Here is a 21,781-nt window from a genome sequence, read left to right as displayed (position 1 = left end):
TTTGTCTGGATGGGCATGTCTGAATATAGATGCTTTTTCATGTTCCACGACCTTGTTTCAATTTTCAATTTCAATTTTTTCAAATTATTTTAATTTATATAGCGCCAAATCACAACAGAGTTGCCTCAAGGTGCTTCACACAAGTAAGGTCAACCTTACTACCCCAGAGCAGCAGTGGTAAGGAAAAAACCCCCCCTCCGAGGAAGAAACCTCAAGCAGACCAGACTCAAAGGGGTGACCCTCTGCTTGGGCCATGCTACAGACACAAATTACAGAACAATTCAGAAAACAAATATACAAGAAATGCTGTTGGTGTACAGGACAGGAGGGTTTTCAGCACAAATACCACACCCATCTCTGGATAGAGCTGCATCTTAAACAGAGAGAAAAAATAGATTCAGGCATCAGAAAGACAAGAAATACAGTATAATTTGCCAGCATTAAACAACAAGAAAAACAGGATACTAAGGTGATCGCTGTCCACTAGCCCTAAGCTTCACTAAAAGACCGAGAATTTAGGTAAAGTTGAGTCTGCAGCACACGCCATTTCCTAATAAAATGAATTAAAACAATAAAAAGCGCAGAACTATACAATACCAGTATGCTAGCCATGCGAAAAGGAAAATAAGTGCATCTCAAGTCTGGACTTGAAAGGCTCCTCAGAATCTGACTTTTATTGACGCGGGGAGATCATTCCACAGAACAGGGGCACGATAAGAGAAAGCTCTATGACCCACAGACTTGTTATTCACCCTAGGGACACAAAATAGTCCTGCTCCCTGAGAACGTAAAGCCAGGGCCGGTACGTAAGGTTTAATTACGTCAGCTAGGTAGGGAGGTGCCAGTCTATGAACAGTTTTATAGACTAGTAGCAGAACCTTAAAATCTGATCTCACTGGGACAGGAAGCCAGTGAAGGGATGCCAAAATGTGTGTAATGTGGTCAAACTTTCTGCTTAGCCGCCGTTAGTTCCCCTCCGGCAGATCCCGAGCAGCCGGGAAAGCAGGCCGACTGGGTGACTGTGAGGAGGAAGCGTAGTTCTAAACAGAAGCCCCATGTACACCGCCAACCCGTTCACATTTCGAACTGTTTTTCTCCACTCGGCGACACACCCGCCGAGGAACAAACTCTGGTTATTGGTGACTCTGTTTTGAGAAATGTGAAGTTAGCGACACCAGCAACCATAGTCAGTTGTCTTCCGGGGGCCAGAGCAGGCGACATTGAAGGAAATTTGAAACTGCTGGCTAAGGCTAAGCGTAAATTTGGTAGATTGTAATTCACGTCGGCAGTAATGACACCCGGTTACGCCAATCGGAGGTCACTAAAATTAACATTGAATCGGTGTGTAACTTTGCAAAAACAATGTCGGACTCTGTAGTTTTCTCTGGGCCCCTCCCCAGTCGGACCGGGAGTGACATGTTTAGCCGCATGTTCTCCCTGAATTGCTGGCTGTCTGAGTGGTGTCCAAAAATGAGGTGGGCTTCATAGATAATTGGCAAAGCTTCTGGGGAAAACCTGGTCTTGTTAGGAGAGACGGCATCCATCCCACTTTGGATGGAGCAGCTCTCATTTCTGGAAATCTGGCCAATTTTCTTAAATCCTCCAAACCGTGACTATCCAGGGTTGGGACCAGGAAGCAGAGTTGTAGTCTTACACACCTCTCTGCAGCTTCTCTCCCCCTGCCATCCCCTCATTACCCCATCCCCGTAGAGACGGTGCCTGCTCCCAGACCACCAATAACCAGCAAAAATCTATTTAAGCATAAAAATTCAAAAACAAAAAATAATATAGCACCTTCAACTCCACCACAGACTAAAACAGTTAAATGTGGTCTATTAAACATTAGATCTCTCTCTTCTAAGTCCCTGTTAGTAAATGATATAATAATTGATCAACATATTGATTTATTCTGCCTTACAGAAACCTGGTTACAGCAGAATGAATATGTTAGTTTAAATGAGTCAACACCTCCGAGTCACACTAACTGTCAGAACGCTCGTAGCACGGGCCGAGGCGTAGGATTAGCAGCAATCTTCCACTCCAGCTTATTAATTAATCAAAAACCCAGACAGAGCTTTAATTCATTTGAAAGGTTGACTCTTAGTCTTGTCCATCCAAATTGGAAGTCCCCAAAAACAGTTTTATTTGTATCTATTTTTTATTTGTATTTATTTTTATTTATATCTATCATCCTCCTGGTCATTACTGTGAGTTTCTCTGTGAATTTTCAGACCTTTTGTCTGACTTAGTGCTTAGCTCAGATAAGATAATGGGCGATTTTAACATCCACACAGATGCTGAGAATGACAGCCTCAACACTGCATTTAATCTATTGTTAGACTTGATTGGCTTTGCTCAAAATGTAAATGAGTCCACCCACCACTTTAATCATACCTTAGATCTTGTTCTGACTTATGGTATGGAAATTGAAGACTTAACAGTATTCCCTGAAAACTCCCTTCTGTCTGATCATTTCTTAATAACATTTACATTTACTCTGATGGACTACCCAGCAGTGGGGAATAAGTTTCATTACAGTAGAAGTCTTTCAGAAAGCGCTGTAACTAGGTTTAAGGATATGATTCCTTCTCTATGTTCTCCAATGCCATATACCAACACAGGGCAGAGTAGCTACCTAAACTCTGTGAGTGAGACTAGTTTTATATCCTCTTTGAGGACAACTTTGGATGCTGTAGCTCCTCTGAAAAAGAGAACCTTAAATCAGAAGTGCCTGACTCCGTGGTATAACTCACAAACTCGCAGCTTAAAGCAGATAACCCGTAAGTTGGAGAGCAAATGGCGTCTCACTAATTTAGAAGATCTTCACTTCTGTTGCTCTATAAAAAAGCCCTCCGTAAAGCTAGGACCTTTAACTTTAACTAGTAATGACTTCATGACTTTCTTTGCTAATAAAATTTTAACTATTAGAGAAAAAATTACTCATAACCATTCCAAAGACATATCGTTCTCTTTGGCTGCTTTCAGTGATGCCGGTATTTGGTTAGACTGTTTGATTGTTCTGTCTGAGTTATTTTCATTAGTTACTTCCTCCAAACCATCAACATGTCTATTAGACCCCATTCCTACCAGGCTGCTCAAGGAAGCCCTACCATTAATTAATGCTTCGGGCTTAAATATGATCAATCTATCTTTATTAGTTGGCTATGTACCACAGGCTTTTAAGGTGGCAGTAATTAAACCATTACTTAAAAAGCCATCACTTGACCCAGCTATCTTAGCTAACTATAGGCCAATCTCCAACCTTCCTTTTCTCTCAAAAATTCTTGAAAGGGTAGTTGTAAAACAGCTAACTGATCATCTGCAGAGGAATGGTCTATTTGAAGACTTTCAGTCAGGGTTTAGAATTCATCATAGTACAGAAACAGCATTAGTGAAGGTTACAAATGATCTTCTTATGGCCTCAGACAGTGGACTCATCTCTGTAGTTGTTCTGTTAGACCTTAGTGCTGCTTTTGATACTGTTGACCATAAAATTTTATTACAGAGATTAGAGCATGCTATAGGTATTAAAGGCACTGTGCTGCAGTGGTTTGAATCATATTTATCTAATAGATTACAATTTGTTCATGTAAATGGGGAATCTTCTTCACAGACTAAGGTTAATTATGGAGTTCCACAAGGTTCTGTGCTAGGACCAATTTTATTCACTTTATACATGCTTCCCTTAGGCAGTATTATTAGACAGCATTGCTTAAATTTTCATTGTTACGCAGATGATACCCAGCTTTATCTATCCATGAAGCCAGAAGACACACACCAATTAGCTAAACTGCAGGATTGTCTTACAGACATAAAGACATGGATGACCTCTAATTTCCTGCTTTTAAACTCAGATAAAACTGAAGTTATTGTACTTGGCCCCACAAATCTTAGAAACATGGTGTCTAACCAGATCCCTACTCTGGATGGCATTACCCTGACCTCTAGTAATACTGTGAGAAATCTTGGAGTCATTTTTGATCAGGATATGTCATTCAATGCGCATATTAAACAAATATGTAGGACTGCTTTTTTGCATTTGCGCAATATCTCTAAAATTAGAAAGGTCTTGTCTCAGAGTGATGCTGAAAAACTAATTCATGCATTTATTTCCTCTAGGCTGGACTACTGTAATTCATTATTATCAGGTTGTCCTAAAAGTTCCCTGAAAAGCCTTCAGTTAATTCAAAATGCTGCAGCTAGAGTACTGACAGGGACTAGAAGGAGAGAGCATATCTCACCCATATTGGCTTCTCTTCATTGGCTTCCTGTTAATTCTAGAATGGAATTTAAAATTCTTCTTCTTACTTATAAGGTTTTGAATAATCAGGTCCCATCTTATCTTAGGGACCTCATAGTACCATATCACCCCAATAGAGCGCTTCGCTCTCAGACTGCAGGCTTACTTGTAGTTCCTAGGGTTTTTAAGAGTAGAATGGGAGGCAGAGCCTTCAGCTTTCAGGCTCCTCTCCTCTGGAACCAGCTCCCAATTCGGATCAGGGAGACAGACACCCTCTCTACTTTTAAGATTAGGCTTAAAACTTTCCTTTTTGCTAAAGCTTATAGTTAGGGCTGGATCAGGTGACCCTGAACCATCCCTTAGTTATGCTGCTATAGACTTAGACTGCTGTTGGGTTCCCATGATGCACTGTGTGTTTCTTTCTCTTTTTGCTCTGTATGCACCACTCTGCATTTAATCATTAGTGATTGATCTCTGCTCCCCTCCACAGCATGTCTTTTTTCCTGATTCTCTCCCTCAGCCCCAACCAGTCCCAGCAGAAGACTGCCCCTCCCTGAGCCTGGTTCTGCTGGAGGTTTCTTCCTGTTAAAAGGGAGTTTTTCCTTCCCACTGTCGCCAAGTGCTTGCTCACAGGGTGTCGTTTTGACCGTTGGGGTTTTTCCGTAATTATTGTATGGCTTTGCCTTGCAATATAAAGCGCCTTGGGGCAACTGTTTGTTGTGATTTGGCGCTATATAAATAAAATTGATTTGATTTCATTCGATTTGATTTTCTATTCTCTGCAGATTTTCCAGTGCAGACATACTGCTGCTGGGTTATGGTGGTGGATGTATTCTGTCTTTGCCAGTTCAGGGAAGCCTGGGATTTTGTGGTCAATTGTCTCTTTGTTCTTTCGACAACTTCTACACTGTGAATCAGTTCCATCCTTGATGTGGTGATGGTAAGATCTGGTGATGAGGTCTTGTGCAGCAATGATTATGTCATCTGTCTTTTTCTACTTTTTGTCCATTCCTCTTAATCTACTGGTTTGTCTTTAGATGGTCAACTTCTGCCTCTTTGTTGTTCTTGGGTATTTGCTACACATTACCTTGTCTTCCCAGTTTTGCTGTAATTACTGCTGATCTTAGTGTTTTGCCTCCTGCTAGATTCTATGGGCATAGTTAGTTATAGCCTTCTTGTAGTTCTGGGAAACACAATTCCTGTTTGTTTGTTTGTTTGTTGTTGTTGTTGTTTGTTTGTTTGTTTGTTTGTTTGTTTGTTTGTTTTTGTTTGTTTGTTTGTTTGTTTGTTTTTTGTTTGTTTGTTTCCTTATTGATGGAGTACAGTTTCTTTCTCTCCATGATACTTGACTTATTGGAGGAGTGGATCATTTGCTGTTGTCAAGTATGTGTCTGAGCCTATGGAGGTAGTTTTCAAGGTCAATTAGGCTAAATTTTAAGGTCAATTAGGACAAGGCCTCATTCTCCTGCTGTTCTTGGTAAGCAGATCTTGTACATGGTTGGGAGTTTAGTTCATTGCTTTTGTGTTTCTTCAGTCTTGGGCAGTAGGTAGGTAATACCTGGTGTGAGCCATTCGGGGAAATTCTCAAGATTGTTTACTATGTTGTTGTATGCTCTTGGTTGTTCTTCATGGATGCTGGGCAGTTAGTAGTTGCTGGTTTTGTTGATGGCAGAAATGGTCTTCTTGATGCTGATCTTAGAGTATTCTTGGTTGTTTAAATCTTTGCACTCATTCTGTTGTTTTTGTTTTTTCAGTCGTTATCTTCAAGGCTGGCTGTTTTCCTTTCTGTATTCCTTTCTGTCTTGTCTGTCTTGAGTTTAAACGTAAGAAATTGCTGGATATCCCGCTTTTCACTGACGCAAGGCAATCCTCTTGTTGTGAAAAGTGTGATGACACGGACCCACAACAGAGGGCATAAATGAAAGGTCAATGGAAATACGAAGTAACAATACAGATACAATTCAATACTACAGTCAATTATGAAGTTGGTGTCGTGTGGGCAGGCTCGAGGATAGGAGACGCCCGTCCAGAGAAGAGTCGGGACCCACACGATTTCCACCGCCAACGGATCCGGAACACCCCGGAGCCGCCAAGTCCTGAGTCCCCAGGTGGCCACCGTCTCCAGCTGTCAGATCGGGTACTGCTGGCAGGAAACAGAAACAGTCAAGATTGGGTGTGTGTGCACACACCCAGTAAAACAGTCAGCAGGTAATCCTTTTGGAGAAAACACCACCTCCTGATCTCACTACTTCCTTGAGTCTTACGTGCAGCCTCCACTCAATGAGTGTAAGAGTGAAGAGCAGGAACGCCAACTCTTACCAACTCCCTCCAACTCGGCAGACAGTGGAAAGCTGCAAAACTCAAAAGTACAGTTCACCAGCTACCAGCTCAGAAGCAAAATACGTCACAACTTAGCTTAGCTGAATTACACAACGGCTGAGTGTCTACCTGAAAGGTTTGACGATTTCTCGGCAAAGATGTGGTGTCTTCTCCAGGCATTTATGGGTGAGGTGTGATGAGGTGATAAGTGACAGCTGTCAACTCGAGTTCCTGGCGGTGGCTGCGCCCTCTGGTGCCTGAAGCCTGCCTTCAGGCAGGGCGCCCTCTGGCGTTGGGCCAGCAGTACCTCCTCTTCAGACGGCCCACACAAGAGGACCCCCCCCCTCAACAGGCGCCTCCTGGTGCCCAACCAGGCTTGTCGGGATGTCGTCGGTAGAAATCGGCCAGGAGGGCCGGGTCCAGGATGAAACTCCGCTTAACCCAGGAGCGTTCCTCTGGTCCGTACCCCTCGCAGTCCACCAGATATTGGAATCCCCGGCCCCATCGACGAACGTCCAGGAGCCTGCGGATGGTCCACGCAGGCTCTCCATCGATGATTCGGGCAGGAGGCGGCGCTGGTCCTGGAGCGCAGAGGGTGGAGTTGTGACAAGGCTTAATCCGAGACACGTGGAAGACTGTATGTATCTGCAGTGAAGCTGGCAGCCTCAGCTTCACTGTGGCTGGACTGAGGACTTTGGTAATCGTGAATGGTCCGATGTATATATCCTTCAACTTTTGTGATTCGACCTGCAGAGGGATGTCCTTAGTCGACAGCCATACCTCCTGCCCGGGCTGGTATGCAGGAGCCGGGGTACGCCGGCGGTCTGCATGGTCCTTAGCCCTCGACCGGGCTTTCAGAAGGGCAGAGCGGGCCATGCGCCACACCCGACGGCACCTTCTGAGGTGGGCCTGGACCGAGGGGACCTCGACCTCTCCCTCTATGGCTGGGAACAACGGGGGCTGACACCCCAAACATGCCTCAAAGGGGGAGAGGCCAGTCGCCAATGAGATCTGACTGTTATGGGCGAACTCTATCCAGGCCAGATGTTGACTCCAAGCCGTCGGGTGCGCGGCAGTTACACACCGCAGGGCCTGCTCCAGATCTTGATTTGCCTGCTCTGCCTGTCCATTAGTCTGTGGGTGGTACCCGGATGAGAGGCTCATGGTGGCCCCCAGTTCCCTACAGAAACTCCTCCAGACTTGCGAGGAGAACTTGGGACCACGATCCGAGACTATGTTCGTGGGGATACCATGCAGATGCACGACGTGGTGGACCAGGAGGTCTGCAGTCTCCTGGGCTGTCGGGAGCTTCGGGAGGGCCACAAAGTGGGCCGCCTTGGAGAACCGGTCCACTATTGTCAGGATGGTTGTCATTCCCTGGGACGCAGGCCTACGTGGGACCAGGGGTGATGAGGCACTGGCAGCGGCTGGAGGAGTCCTTGCGCCTTCCTATGTTCAGCCTTGCCCCTGGCGCAGGTGGTGCAGGCCTGGATGTACTCCCAGACATCAGTTTCCAGTGACGCCCACCAGAAGCACTGCCGGACAACTGCCACGGTTCTTCGCACCCCTGGGTGGCAGGAGAGCTTGGAACTGTGACAGAAGTCCAAGACTGCAGCCCTGGCTTCTGGTGGGACATATAGTCTGTTCTTAGGTCCATCTCCGGGGTCCGGGTGTCGTGTCAGGGCCTCCCGGACAGTCTTCTCCATGTCCCAGGTGAGGGTTGCGACGACAGTGGACTCGGCGATTATGGTGTCCGGTGGATCTGACAGCTCTGGCTTGACTTCCTCTTCATGCACCCGGGACAGTGCATCGGACCGTTGCTTTTTGGTCCCGGGGCAATACATGATCTGGAAGTCAAACCGACCGAAGAACAGTGACCAACGGGCTTGCCTGGGGTTCAGACGCTTAGCGGTCCAGATGTATTCCAGGTTCCGATGGTCCGTGAAAACCGTGAAGGGGACCGTGGCTCCCTCCAGAAGGTGTCTCCACTCCTCAAGAGCCTCTTTCACCGCCAGAAGTTCCCGATTGCCGATGTCATAGTTCCTTTCAGCCGGGGTCAACCTGCGGGAGTAGTAGGCACAAGGATGGAGAACCTTATCGGACTCCCCACTCTGGGACAGCACAGCTCCTATCCCTGAGTCAGAGGCATCCACTTTGACTATAAACTGGCGATCGGTCAGGCTGCACCAGAACAGGTGCAGTCGAGAACCGATGTTTCAACTCCTTAAACTCGGCTTCGCACCGATCCAACCAGGTGAAAGGGACTTTAGTGGAGGTCAGGGCTGTCAGGGGGCTAACAAACTGACTGTAGCCCTTAATGAACCTCCAATAGAAATTCGCAAAACCGAGGAACTGTTGCAGTTTCCTACGGCTTGTTGGTTGGGGCCAATCTCTCACCGCCGCAACCTTGGCCAGATCAGGGGCAACGGAGTTGGAGGAGATAATGAACCCCAGGAAGGACAAAGAAGTGCGGTGGAACTCACACTTCTCGCCCTTCACAAACAGCCAGTTCTCCAACAACCGCTGCAGGACCTGACGTACATGCTTAACATGGGTCTCAGGATCCGGGGAGAAGATGAGGATATCGTCCAGGTATACGAAGACGAACCGATGCAGGAAGTCCCGCAAGACGTCTTTAACCCAATCTTGGAACGTCGCGGGTGCATTGGTGAGGCCGAACGGCATGACCAGGTACTCAAAATGACCTAACGGGGTGTTAAATGCAGTCTTCCATTCGTCTCCCTTCCGGATCCGAACCAGGTGATACGCATTCCTGAGATCCAACTTTGTAAAGATTTGGGCTCCATGCAGGGGCGTGAACACTGAATCTAACAGAGATAACGGGTATCGGTTGCGAACCGTGATCTCGTTCAGCCCTCTGTAATCAATGCATGGACAGAGTCCGCCATCCTTCTTGCCCACAAAAAAGAAACCAGCCCCCATCGGGGATGTGGAATTCCGGATCAACCCGGCAGCTAGGGAGTCCCGGATGTAGGTCTCCATTGATTCGCGTTCCGGATCTGAGAGGTTGTACAACCTGCTGGACTGGTACTCAGCGCCCAGTACCAATTCAATGGCACAATCGTACAGACGGTGCGGGGGCAGCGTGAGCGCCAGATCCTTGCTGAAGACGTCAGCAATATCATGGTACTCAGCTGGCACCGCCGTGAGATTGGGGGGGACTTGAACCTCCTCCTTAGCTATTACACCGGGTGGAACCGAGGATCCTAAACACTCCCGGTGGCATGTTTCGCTCCACTGCATCACAACCCCAGATGGCCAATCAATCTGGGGATTGTGCTTTAACATCCAAGGATAACCCAAAGTCACCCGGGAGGTAGACAGTGTTACAAAAAACACAATCTCCTCCCTGTGATTCCCAGACACGACCAATGTCACTGGCTGTGTCTGGTGTGTGATTAATGGGAGAAGGGTGCCATCTAGTGCCCGTACCGACAAAGGTGACGGTAAGGCCACCAGAGGGAGCCCAACCTCCCTTGCCCATCTGCTATCCAGCAGATTCCCCTCCGACCCCGTGTCCACCAGTGCTGGGGTGTGAAGGGTGAGATCCCCACTCAGGTAGGGGTTGGGGGTCTGGAGGGGTGATGCTCTAGCATTTTGATGCTCTTAGAGACGTAGCAAATGGGGCAGTGTGACATTAGATGCAATCAATATTCCATTCAAAGGAGCCTGTCATCTGAAGTAACCAATCCAGTCAGTGGGTCTGTGGAGCTCAAATGGATACAGTATATAGTATCTTATATCTCAGTGTGCATGTTATGCCTTTCATTCATATTTGTTTTCAATTCAGTTGTTTTGTAGTATGTGTAAATGTGCATCCTTATGTACACATGCACAGTGTACTTGCATTGTGAACCTTGCATGGAAGATGTAAAGAAAAAACCTAAACTTTCAAGCTGATTTATGGTCTATGGTGCCTTCACTTTTGACAGTCTACTTGGACTGCACCTGACCATTACCTCATTTTAAGAACAACATGGCGAATGGCCCAAGTGGAACTGTGCTTTAAAGGACATGGGTTCTTGGCGTCAAGACTGCACCTCCTTTGTTTGGAAGCTACTAATGACACTTACATTGCTCTGGGTCAAAAACAAAGTCCCTAATGCCATGGTGTCCATTAAATTCACAGACAGGCCCTACTGTCACTGTAAAACCTTTGACTCAAATAGTCATGTGTGTCTAAGGAGGTTTGCAGTCACGACGGCAGAGCAGAAATAGTGTTACTGTTTGGCCTGGATCATCACACCCTTGGAGATCAGGTAGAGTGCCAGATGTTATTTGTGTAGGCTGTAAAAGGGTTGGAGAGAGAGCGGGGACAGAATGACAGTTACATAAAAACAAGGCCGAGAGTACACTGACACAACATGTCATGATGAAGGGCAAATAGGAAGTGGCAGAGATGCTTTTTTCGCCATGTTAAATATTCAGATCAGCCGATAGCAAGAGGCTGAAAACCTTTGTGACCTCTTTTATAGCTTGTTTGTGTTGAAATGCTTGGCAGCCTCACTAGATTTCAGCAAACAAACTTTGGACTAGAGGCACTGATAAAAAGAAAAGACATGTCCACAACTTATCAACTTGCATTATTGATATCTTCCACACCACAATCCATGATATATTGTGTGTATGTCATGTTGTGGGTCAACAGTTATGTTTGCATCCACTTTCAGACAAGTTTGGATCCACTTTCAGACAAGTTTGAGTAAGAATGCATGCTGCTGTTCATTGTCAGACAATTCCACACAATTCATATTTAACAAGACCGGAGACTCAAAGAATGTTAGAAACACAGTGGTAACACCGGATGTTGGAAAATAGTGGTGGACTAAACTCATTTTGAACATGCTATGCTTACAGTATCATTGTGCTTGTATTATTATTGTATTATTCAATGAAGCAAATATTTTGTCTATAATACAAGCAATATTGTGGTGCACATACAGAGCCTGTTAATTGTAGCATTTAATGTAAAAATTCATATTTTGAGAAGAATACACATTCCAAAGGGGGTTTTAAAACATACAAGAACAATGTAAGTTATTGTTCTTGAATGTTTTGAAACCCGCATTTGCCCTCACTAATTTTCAGTATTGACAAAGTTTTGATGTCATCCCCAGTACTTCATTCTGTTGAATGTGAATTATACAAGTAGTTTACTTTATTGTTCTTGTCCCATATTTTCTTTCGTAGTGGCCATTGCTAGGTTACGTATTTCCTAAAACTCACATAAATGTAGGCACCAGTGGACAGAAAGCACCAATATTTGAAATTGTTTGAAATTTTCCATAATACATTCATCCAACATCCATTAACCATCGAGCAGATGGTAGACTTGTCTATAGGATATTACATAAACAAAACAAAGTTTCCCTTTTGCTTGATCTGGTCTGCCAAACTTGGTGATGACCATCTAATTAGGTCATACTCACTGTAGAGGGTAACATTTATTATTTTAGAGTTATTGTCTACATAAGCTGGCTATGATAGACTAACCAACTTGTGATTATTTTTCTGTCCAAACTATATATTGTTACCTGTGGAGGGAATATTGACATATTCAAACAGCACAGAGTCCAATGTTCAGGGTTTTTTTCCTTACTGTCACTTACATAAATATCATTGTAGACAATGATATTCTTTCCCCAAGCTCTCAAGCAGCAGCATTTACATAATACAATACAAGGAGATATATGTGTAGTGTATACCGGAGACATTAATTAAAATATAAAAAGTACACATATCTCCATGTTGGAAGTATATCTAAGTAATGCCATAATCAAAGCCTTTTTCATGCAGATGGTTCATTTGCTGGCAGTGTTAAGCCTCCATCAGCTATAGTTCAGTCAGTGTTTTCAGCATCACAGCCTTGGGCTTTTCTTAAACCGCTCCTTGAAATCTGTATGCACAATGGTCATGTGGTGGCCACACTCTGGTTTCAGAAGGAGGCTAGAAAACATTTTCTAACCAGCTCACTGTGGCACATAAGTAGCATCCAACTTGACAATTCAGATGTGGCTAAAGCAATAATGAATGTCTTCTGTGTTTTTATAGCAGCAGGTATGTGACCATCCTTGGTTTAAAATGCATGCTGAAGATAATTGTACCCAATTACAAAGTTTTCCCTCTTTCTCATTTAATTAAAACAAAAATTGAAGTTTAATATTGAATTACTGAAAATGTACTGAACGTGAATCCCAAGTCTCTCAAACTAAATGGTCAATTCAATGACATGATATGTGGGGTTCAGCTGTGATATTGGAACTTTTCAGAACAGCAGATGCCATTTTAATGAGTTGCAGAATGTCCAGAAAATCAGTAGTACATCAAGCAGGTGTGTGGTGAACTCTGGGATATCAAGTATACAGCACCAGTCAAAAGTTTGGACAGGCTTTCCCGTTCAATAGAATGTGAAAGTGTGATCTCTCGGAATGGGCTTTGGGAACTCTGGGAGCACTGACTTACTAAGCGCAACCTGTTTCTCTGGACTCCTGAGGTCTACCTCATTATTCATTTATCCTGCCACTGGAAATACTGATTTATATCTGGTTGATTAGGTCCAGTACTTTTTAATTGTGAAATTAAAGTGAATAATAACAAAATGCTGTTCTATTACATTTCTCAAAATCTTGTATTATTGATGCCTGAATATATTCTTTACCATTTTACTTCACCCTTATCATTACACCTGTTTTATTTTGTTATTGTTTGTTTGTTTGTTTGTTTTTTACATAAACATACTCTATTGGCAGAGCTATTGCATTTGGAAATGAAGAAAAATCTTAATTTGATTTATTTTTATGTCTTCACCTGGATCAGTGCCATTTAGAATGTGCATCTCTGTCAGATTTACAGTGGTGAAACAAAATAAAATGCAAAGTTTTTTTGTGCACAAAAAGCAGATAATGTGACTTTGGGTAATTTTAATTTACCTCTGGCTTTGTACAGTCTGTATTGCTGAATGTATTATTTTTAAATAAATGTTTTTTTTCCCACATACATAATATCATATTGACTGGAATTACTACTGTCCACACTGTAAAAAAAAAATAGTTGAGAATACTTCAAATTTGCAGGTAACAGTCTGCACTAAGACTTTTATATTGTGCCAATGATGAACTATATACTATAACATATATTTCATCATCGGCACAACATAAAAGTCTTAGTGCAGACTGTTACCTGCAAATTTGAAGTATTCTCAACTATTTTTTTTATAGTGCAACAAGAGCAATTAGGAAAAGAAAAAACTTTCTGTGAGAAAGCCAGCAGCTAATGTGCAATAACACACCCAAACTAAGCCAGAATGAAGACTCAAAGAGTGCAACAACCACACCTTACATGTTTTGCATTCTTTGTGATTCAATGATACCATTATATACAGTGAGGAAAATAAATATTTGAACACCCTGCGATTTTGCAAGTTCTCCCACTTAGAAATCATGGAGGGGTCTGAAATTTTCATCTTAGGTGCATGTCCACTGTGAGAGACATAATCTAAAAAAAAAAAAATCCAGAAATCACAATGTATGATTTTATATATATATATATAATTTATTTGTATGCTACTGCTGCAAATAAGTATTTCAACACCTGTGAAAATCAATGTTAATATTTGGTACAGTAGCCTTTGTTTGCAATTACAGAGGTCAAACTTTTCCTGTAGTTTTTCATCAGGTTTTCACACACTGCAGCAGGGACTTTGGTCCACTCCTCTATACAGATCTTCTCCAAATCTTTCAGGTTTGGAGTTTCAGCTTCCTCCAAAGATTTTCTATTGAGTTCAGGTCTGGAGACTGGCCAGGCCACTCCAGGACCTTGAAATGCTTCTTACAGAGCCCCTCCTTAGTTGCCCTGGCTGTATGTTTGGGGTCATTGTCATGCTGGAAGACCCAGCTATGACCCATCTTCAATGCTTTTACTGAGGGAAGGAGGTTGTTTGCCAAAATCTCACAATACATGACCCCATCCACCCTCCCTTCAATACGGTGCAGTCGTTCTGTCCCCTTTGCAGAAGAGCACCCCCAGAGTATGATGTTTCCACCCCCATGCTTCACGGTTGGGATGGTTTTCTTGGGGTTGTTCTCATCCTCTAAACATGGTAAGTAGAGTTGATTCCAAAAAGCTCTATTCTGGTCTCACCTGACCACATGACCTTCTCCCATGCCTCCTCTGGATCATCCAGATGGTCACTGGTGAACTTCAAATGGGCCTGGACATGTGCTGGCTTGAGCAGGGGGACCTTGCTGCCCTGCAGGATTTTAAACCATGACAGCATCATGTGTTACTAATGTAATCTTTGTGACTGTGGTCCCAGCTCTCTTCAGGTCATTGACCAGGTCCTCCTGTGTAGTTCTGAGCTTTCTCAGAATCATCCTTACTCCACAAAGTGAGATCTTACATGGAATCCCAGACCGAGGGAGATTGACAGTCATCTTGTGTTTCTTCCACTTTCTAATAAATAATCATAACAGTTGTTGTCTTCTACCAAGCTGCTTGCCTGTTGTCCTGTAGTCCATCCCAGCCTTGTGCAGATCTACAGTTTTGTCCCTGGTGTCCTTAGACAGCTCTTTGGTCTCGGCTATGGTGGACAGGTTGGAGTGTGATTGATTGAGTGTGTAAACAGGTGTCTTTTATACAGGTAACAAGTTCAAACAGGTGCAATTACTACAGGTAAAGAGTACAGAATAAGAGGGCTTCTTAAAGAAAAATTAACAGGTCTGTGTGAGCCAGAATTCTTGCTGGTTGGTAGGGGATCAAATACTTACAGTATTTGCAGCAAATAAAATAAATAATTAAAAAAATCATACATTGTGATTTCCGGATTATTTTTTTTTTTTTTTTTTTTTTTTAGATTCTGTCTCTCACAGTGGACATGCACCTAAGATGAAAATTTCAGACCCCTCCATGATTTCTAAGTGGCAGAACTTGCAAAATCGCAGGGTGTTCAAATACTTATTTTCCTCACTGTATGTTCTGTGTGGCCATGACTTTTTGTCAGTTGTGATCACACGTGAGCCACTTTACCTTAGACTAACACTTTGGGTTAACTCAAGTCTGGAAGGATGTGCTGGTGTCTGTCGCTACATCCACAACACTATGGGTCCACCCTGAGCCCTGGTTGGCAATCACCTAGGCAGATAGCCAGTCCATCGCCAAGTCCTGGCAGTAGCCATCAATCTGTCACTGCCATGTGATACATCGCTCTCCCTTTGACATTTCCAGTTCTGTGGTCCTCGGCATTGAGGTACCTATGCACTGGATCAAGCCTGCCACATGGTTATAATGTTGTCACAAAGTAGTTTGCCACATGAGACCAATGCTGGAGTAGCCATTTATTTGACACAGTTACAACAGTATGCACTGATCTCTCAGTGAGACGTAGTACCAAAGGCATTGGGCAATCATCTGAGATCACTGGCTCCAGATCTCACAACCACACAGGAAGACTGAAGTCATAAGGACCCTTAACATTTCACAAATGGTAATTTGTTTATGCCGCTTCAAATCCAAAAAGTTAATCAGGCTTCTCAATATAAAAATGTCTAAAATTATCTTCCGTGAACTCAAACTCAAAACAAATCTCTGCAACTTGACATAAATTAATAAAAAATATAAAAGCCGAGATGATAAGTAATGGTACGCTTTGGTATAATACCTGTAAATAATCACTTTTATTGCCAGTTTTCTTCAGACAAGTCAGGGGATGGATACATGTACATTTCCAAGTCCCTGAATATGTCTTAGACTTGAAGAAATTCAAACAATATGGCACTCTATGGTAAATCTGTAAGCAGTAGACAGTTCTCAAAAACTGAGTGACTGTGCAAGAAGAAGAAGCATGAGGAAAGCCAACAAGACACCTAGACAACCCAGAAGTTATATGCTTCTGTTCTTGTAATTGGAGGAATTGTGCATAGTGTTTTTTGCATTTTGTATCACATGTTATACAGCAGGATTTTCTTTGAGCAAAACATCAAATCTAGTCTTGCATCTCAGATGTACCTTCTGGCAAATTGTAACTGAACTTTCAGGTCTTCGTTTTAACAAAATCCTCCTACATCCTACTATTTGCATTCTTTCATAATTTACTTTTTTGTATCTGAAATAGCATAAATAAATTAAAATGTGTGAAATATCAAGCATCCCAATACTTTTGGAGTGCACTGTGTTACATTGCCAAACACCTGTGTGCTCATAATCATAAATGCACACACTCTTCCCAGGTGTCTCTCAATCTCAAATACCAACATCACTTATCTGAGTGTGGTAGAGATGAGATGTCTTGAATCGATATGAGAGAAAACTCACATTTGATTTTCGAAGGTTGCACATATGAAATAGGCCCATGATCACACCCGGTTGTGGCAGCTGGTTATTTTTTGGGAGGGAAGGATGGACTTCTTGTCTCTCTGGTTAGCTGCCCATCAGGATCTTGGGTGCTTATGTAGTGTGGTGGAAGCAGTGACATAGGGCACAAGCGTATATGCTCCAAGAACTGAACTGAGCTGACAACTGGTCATAAAATGTATGGGGCAATACAGTCGCTCTCCTTTAAAGTCACCCAATTCAAGTTTGTTTGACTCTAATATCTTAACCAAATTGTTGTCATTGCACAAATGACCTATGCAGTTTTTTCTTTTACGGACACTGTTCTGAAATGTGTCCTGTCCAAATTACCAGCAGTTGTACCTGCTACAATAAAAAGATGAAACCTGCAGGAGAGTTACGGTAACGGTGTACTTTTCAGTATTCCACTTTCACTTTTATAGGATTAAAAATCACTGAAGCATCATAAGGATGTGTCAAATTATTTCTCCTATTCTTTTACACTTGCTTTCACATGTGCCAGCTTCATTACCAAGTTAATTTTCACTTTGTGCTATCTTGCCTCATTCGCTGGCAGTCTCTCCACCTCTTTCTTTCTTTCTCTCTCTCTCTCCTTAACTTTCTGTCGCACTCGTGCTGACACACCACCATACACCCACAACCCTGCTCTCGGTGGAATGGTGCATGTGCTTTGTTAGTGTTGTAGCTCAGGGACTGTACCTCTGCTTTGTGTCCCTGCACTCATTTGTCAAGTGTGGTTTTGGACTGGTTGGAGCTCAGGGTGGCAGGTAGCAACAGAAACCAACCATCTCTCTCTCTCGCTCTCACACACTCACACGCACACTCCAGTCTCGCTCTCAGTGGACAAAGCATTCTGTATGTAGCTAATTTATTTTAAGCATGATATATAGCATCTGGTCTTCCATGACTGGCCATGGCAGTGCTAGTGTTCATGAAGTAAACAGTGCACGTGTGCATCTAGAGAGTGAGAGATTTGAGGATTCTGTCGATTAGGGCCAATGCAGAAATTGTCAGGCAAATTTACGGAACAGTAATGGGCCTTTCACACCAGAAGTGTTGATAGTGTTAGAAGCATCTTAAATCGGTCTAAAAAGCATTATTTTCAATGAGACGCTTCACGATTTTGACGCAACGCCAAGCATCACGTTAAAAACCAAGCTAAGGCGACGCTTCGCGCATTGCCGCTTGTCGTCAAGCTGCCACGGTCAAAGTTCCACTCAATCCAACTTTCGCCACTGTGAGCTGTGACGTAGCGTCGTGCTAACCAATAGAAATGAGACATCAGGCCAAAACATGGAAGACTACAGTGCAGAAACCACTGATCTGTATAACATTCTGTATTATATACAGATCAGAGGCAGAAATGTGTCACAGAGCTGCTCATTTATACACAACAGTTTTCTGAAGAAAATTCTTGCAATTTTTTTTAAACCTCAAAATTAATTTCTGTTTCCTGTAAAAAAAAAATGTTTCTTACACTAGAACACTTGTAATTAAAATAGTAAAAAAAAAATAAAATAAAAGATTCTTTAGAAACCTCTCTTCATCTGTAAATTAAAACCATAACGTGCCTGTTTCAGATGAGATGATTTCTTGTTTAATATAAGGAACCTTGGACATTTATTTTTAGACAAATAAAACACTATGGAAATTAATGTGTACATTTTTTAAGTCTGGTAGATTATCTGCATTTCAGCCAGAAAAAAGAGACACTGTAAAAAATGCAACAGGAGATAATTTAACAATGACTGCAGTGTGATTGTAAATTATGTGACATAAACCTCATGATGATTTTTTTCTTCTTTTTTTTTAATTGAGTAATTTGTGGCAGGGCTGTGCAAATGTCTCTTGACTGAACTTTGACTTCATGGACATTTTTAATGAATCATTCATTTAATGTTAAAATATAAAATGAAGTAGCTTTTTTAAAAAATAATAAAATAGTTGCTGTTTAAAGAGCCTTTGTTTTATTTAGAAGCACAGAAACAGGTGTTAGTTTGCTGGACCCTCAGGACATTTAACCACACGAAGGTCTCTTCTCTCTCTCTCTCTCTCTCTCTCTCTATATATATATATATATATATATATACACACACAATATATGAGGAAACACTAAACAGTTAAAAAAAAAAAACAGAAAAACCACTCAACAGAAATCTAAGCTATTTAAAGTTGAGCTTTTTATGGTCTCAGAATATAAAAAAAAGCTTTAGCTTTATTTTGTAAAAATAAAAATAGATTGAACCATTAACAAATTAAAGCGCTCACTCAGCTCAACTGTGCTAAATGGCTAAGCTAACGTTAGCCAAACATTAAAACTTCAGCAGTGCAGTAACGTCACAAATCCAAGATGGCGATCGCTCAGCTTTTTTTGAGTTGTGGAAAACCCAGTGTGTGACGTAACCTCCAACCCCTTGCCACGTTGAACACGTTGAATGAGTTAACGCTCTCAAAGCGTCTGACACAACCGGAACAGTTAACTGCCATGGCTGACACCTTCAGTCTGAAAGGCCCATAAGAGTGATTTCTGCATCATACATATTGCATCATGTCCTGCTCCTACAGTTGTAGGTGCCACTCCTTGTGTAAAGTAGTGTTGGGTCAAATAATGACATTATTAACTGACTAGTCAGAGAGACAGGAAGATGACAGTTGTAAAAGATGCCTATTTTGAGAAGGGATCTGTGATGCATAGATGATTCAGTGGTAGAATGTGAAATCTGTTTTTTCTTCTTTTTTTTTTGAAGGTCTTTCTGTCTTCTTTGGTGAAATCAAAATTCTGTGTTGATTCTAGAAAAAAATTAAGGCTACCAGACTCAGTAGGGTCACCATCTGCTTTGTCAGTTCTCACAAATAATCAAAAACACAAAGAATCATCTGAACATACAATAAAAATGTCAAGGCAAGAAACCACATATAGTGCATCCAGAAAGTATTCACAACACTGCACTTTTTCCACATTTTTATGTCACAGCCCTATTCCAAAATAGATTAAATTTATTTTTTTTACTCAAAATTCTACACACAGTACCCCATAATGACAATGTGAAAAGTTTTTTATGAGATTTTTGAAAATTTATTATAAATTTAAAAAACAAATCTAAGAAAGTATGTATACACAAGTATTCACAGCCTTTTCCATGAAGCTCAAAATTGAGCTCAGGTGAATCCTGTTTCCACTGATCATCCTTGAGATGTTTCTACAGCTTAACTGGAGTCCACCTGGGTTAAATTCAGTTGATTGGACATAATTTGGAAAGGCACACACCTGTCTACATATAAGCTCCCACAGTTGAGCACAAACCAAGCATGAGGTCAAAGAAATTGTATGGAGACCTCCGAGACAGGATTGTCTCGGGGCACAAATCTGGGGTAGGATACAGAAATATTTCTGCTGTGTTGAAGGTCCCAATGAGCAGTGGCATTCATCATCTGCAAATGGAAGAAGTTCAGATCCACCAGGACTCTTCCTAGAGCCAGTGTTTCAGACCGAGTGGTCTGCCCCTAAACATTGGTCCACCCTGCCTCCACTGCTTGTGTCATTTGGGAGCTCTGAGACACTGTCTCTTCACCCAAAGTGATCAATGGATAAATGGGATTATTAACCATCAGATGACAAGGTAAAACCTCTTAAATCATTCTAAAGTCAGTTTTAAGCAGGAATGAGGCCATTTTAAGCAGAACACATCAGTTCTCTATCTCTGCTCCGACCTTCAAGTCCCAGCTTCACCAGACTGTGAATTCTTCAAATTAAGATTTGGATTAACCATGGAATTGATCAGCTGGTCTCTCAACGTTATTGACACCATTTTTTTTTTTTTGACAAGGAAATCAGGGTTGGGGGATCCTTCGTGCCTTGATGGAACCTACCCAGCGGGCTATTCTCTCGACGTTTGAGAGACTGGAGTGTGAAATGTGGCTCCACTCTCTGTGGAAGACGTTGAGGATTTTACTATTTGTTTTTATGGTGGGAGGTTTGGTGCTGATTGGTTTGTGTGCTGCCCTGACCCACAGGAATATTAGCAAGACAGCTGCTTCCAGAGTCTCATCCCCTCATCAGTCTGTCATGATTAATGAGTCGGGCAATGCTGTGCAATCTCAGACTGTGTGAACTCTTGAACTCAAATGCAAAATGGAGACCATCTTAGAGCATATACACTGCATTGCAAAGGAATGTGCTGCTGAGGACCGGAGAATTTTCTCCATAAACTTGGACTGTGGATGGTCAGAGGTGCAGTAAATGGAATTCTGTATCTCTCTGTCTAACATCAACATGGCAGCCTTATCGGCTCCTGAAGGCCAAATTCCCTGCTCTTCCCCCAGAAGGATCTACGGCCTTGGTGAAGGAATTCGTATCCCCCTTCTTATCTATCTACCCCCCCTCCCCAGCCTGCTGTTGCCTAGCAACGTCAGACTTTACACACACGGACAGAAACTGACAGAAACTTAACTCATCTGCACACGACGCTTGTCTCCCTCCGTCCATCCCTATTACCCCCTGTGTCTCTCCATTCCCCTCACTCTGGCTTCCCCCCTGCCACCTCGAAGGCAGCGTGGGTTTTACTGCTGCAGCCTTCACCCACTGTACCTCAATTCGGATGACAGACTGCTTCAAGTTTAGTGCACATAAACAATGTCAAATGTATATGTGTTGTCTTTAATTTTGATGTGTGCCATTATTATGGTAAACAAGTAATAATTGTGGATAAATTACTGTATCTTGTCTGAGGTAATTGGAGTGTAAACTTAATTTCGTTTAATGACAATGACAATAAATCTCATCTCATCTCATAATCCGTGAACCGCGGCTAATAACGTATGCGCAGTGAAGGTGGGGGGGTACTGATTTTTATG

General features: G+C 42.6%; 1 protein-coding gene across 1 annotated transcript in view; it reads left to right on the top strand.

The window, feature by feature from the left end:
- The window catches only part of LOC117518136 (inactive N-acetylated-alpha-linked acidic dipeptidase-like protein 2), a 656,634-nt gene that overhangs the window by 433,762 nt on the left and 201,091 nt on the right, over positions 1-21,781 (top strand). The window lies entirely within an intron of this gene.

Source organism: Thalassophryne amazonica, chromosome 10 (genome assembly GCF_902500255.1).
Source record: "Thalassophryne amazonica chromosome 10, fThaAma1.1, whole genome shotgun sequence".
NCBI lineage: Eukaryota > Metazoa > Chordata > Actinopteri > Batrachoidiformes > Batrachoididae > Thalassophryne > Thalassophryne amazonica.
Note: the sequence above shows the minus strand (reverse complement) of the source record. Positions and strands in the feature narration are given on the sequence as shown.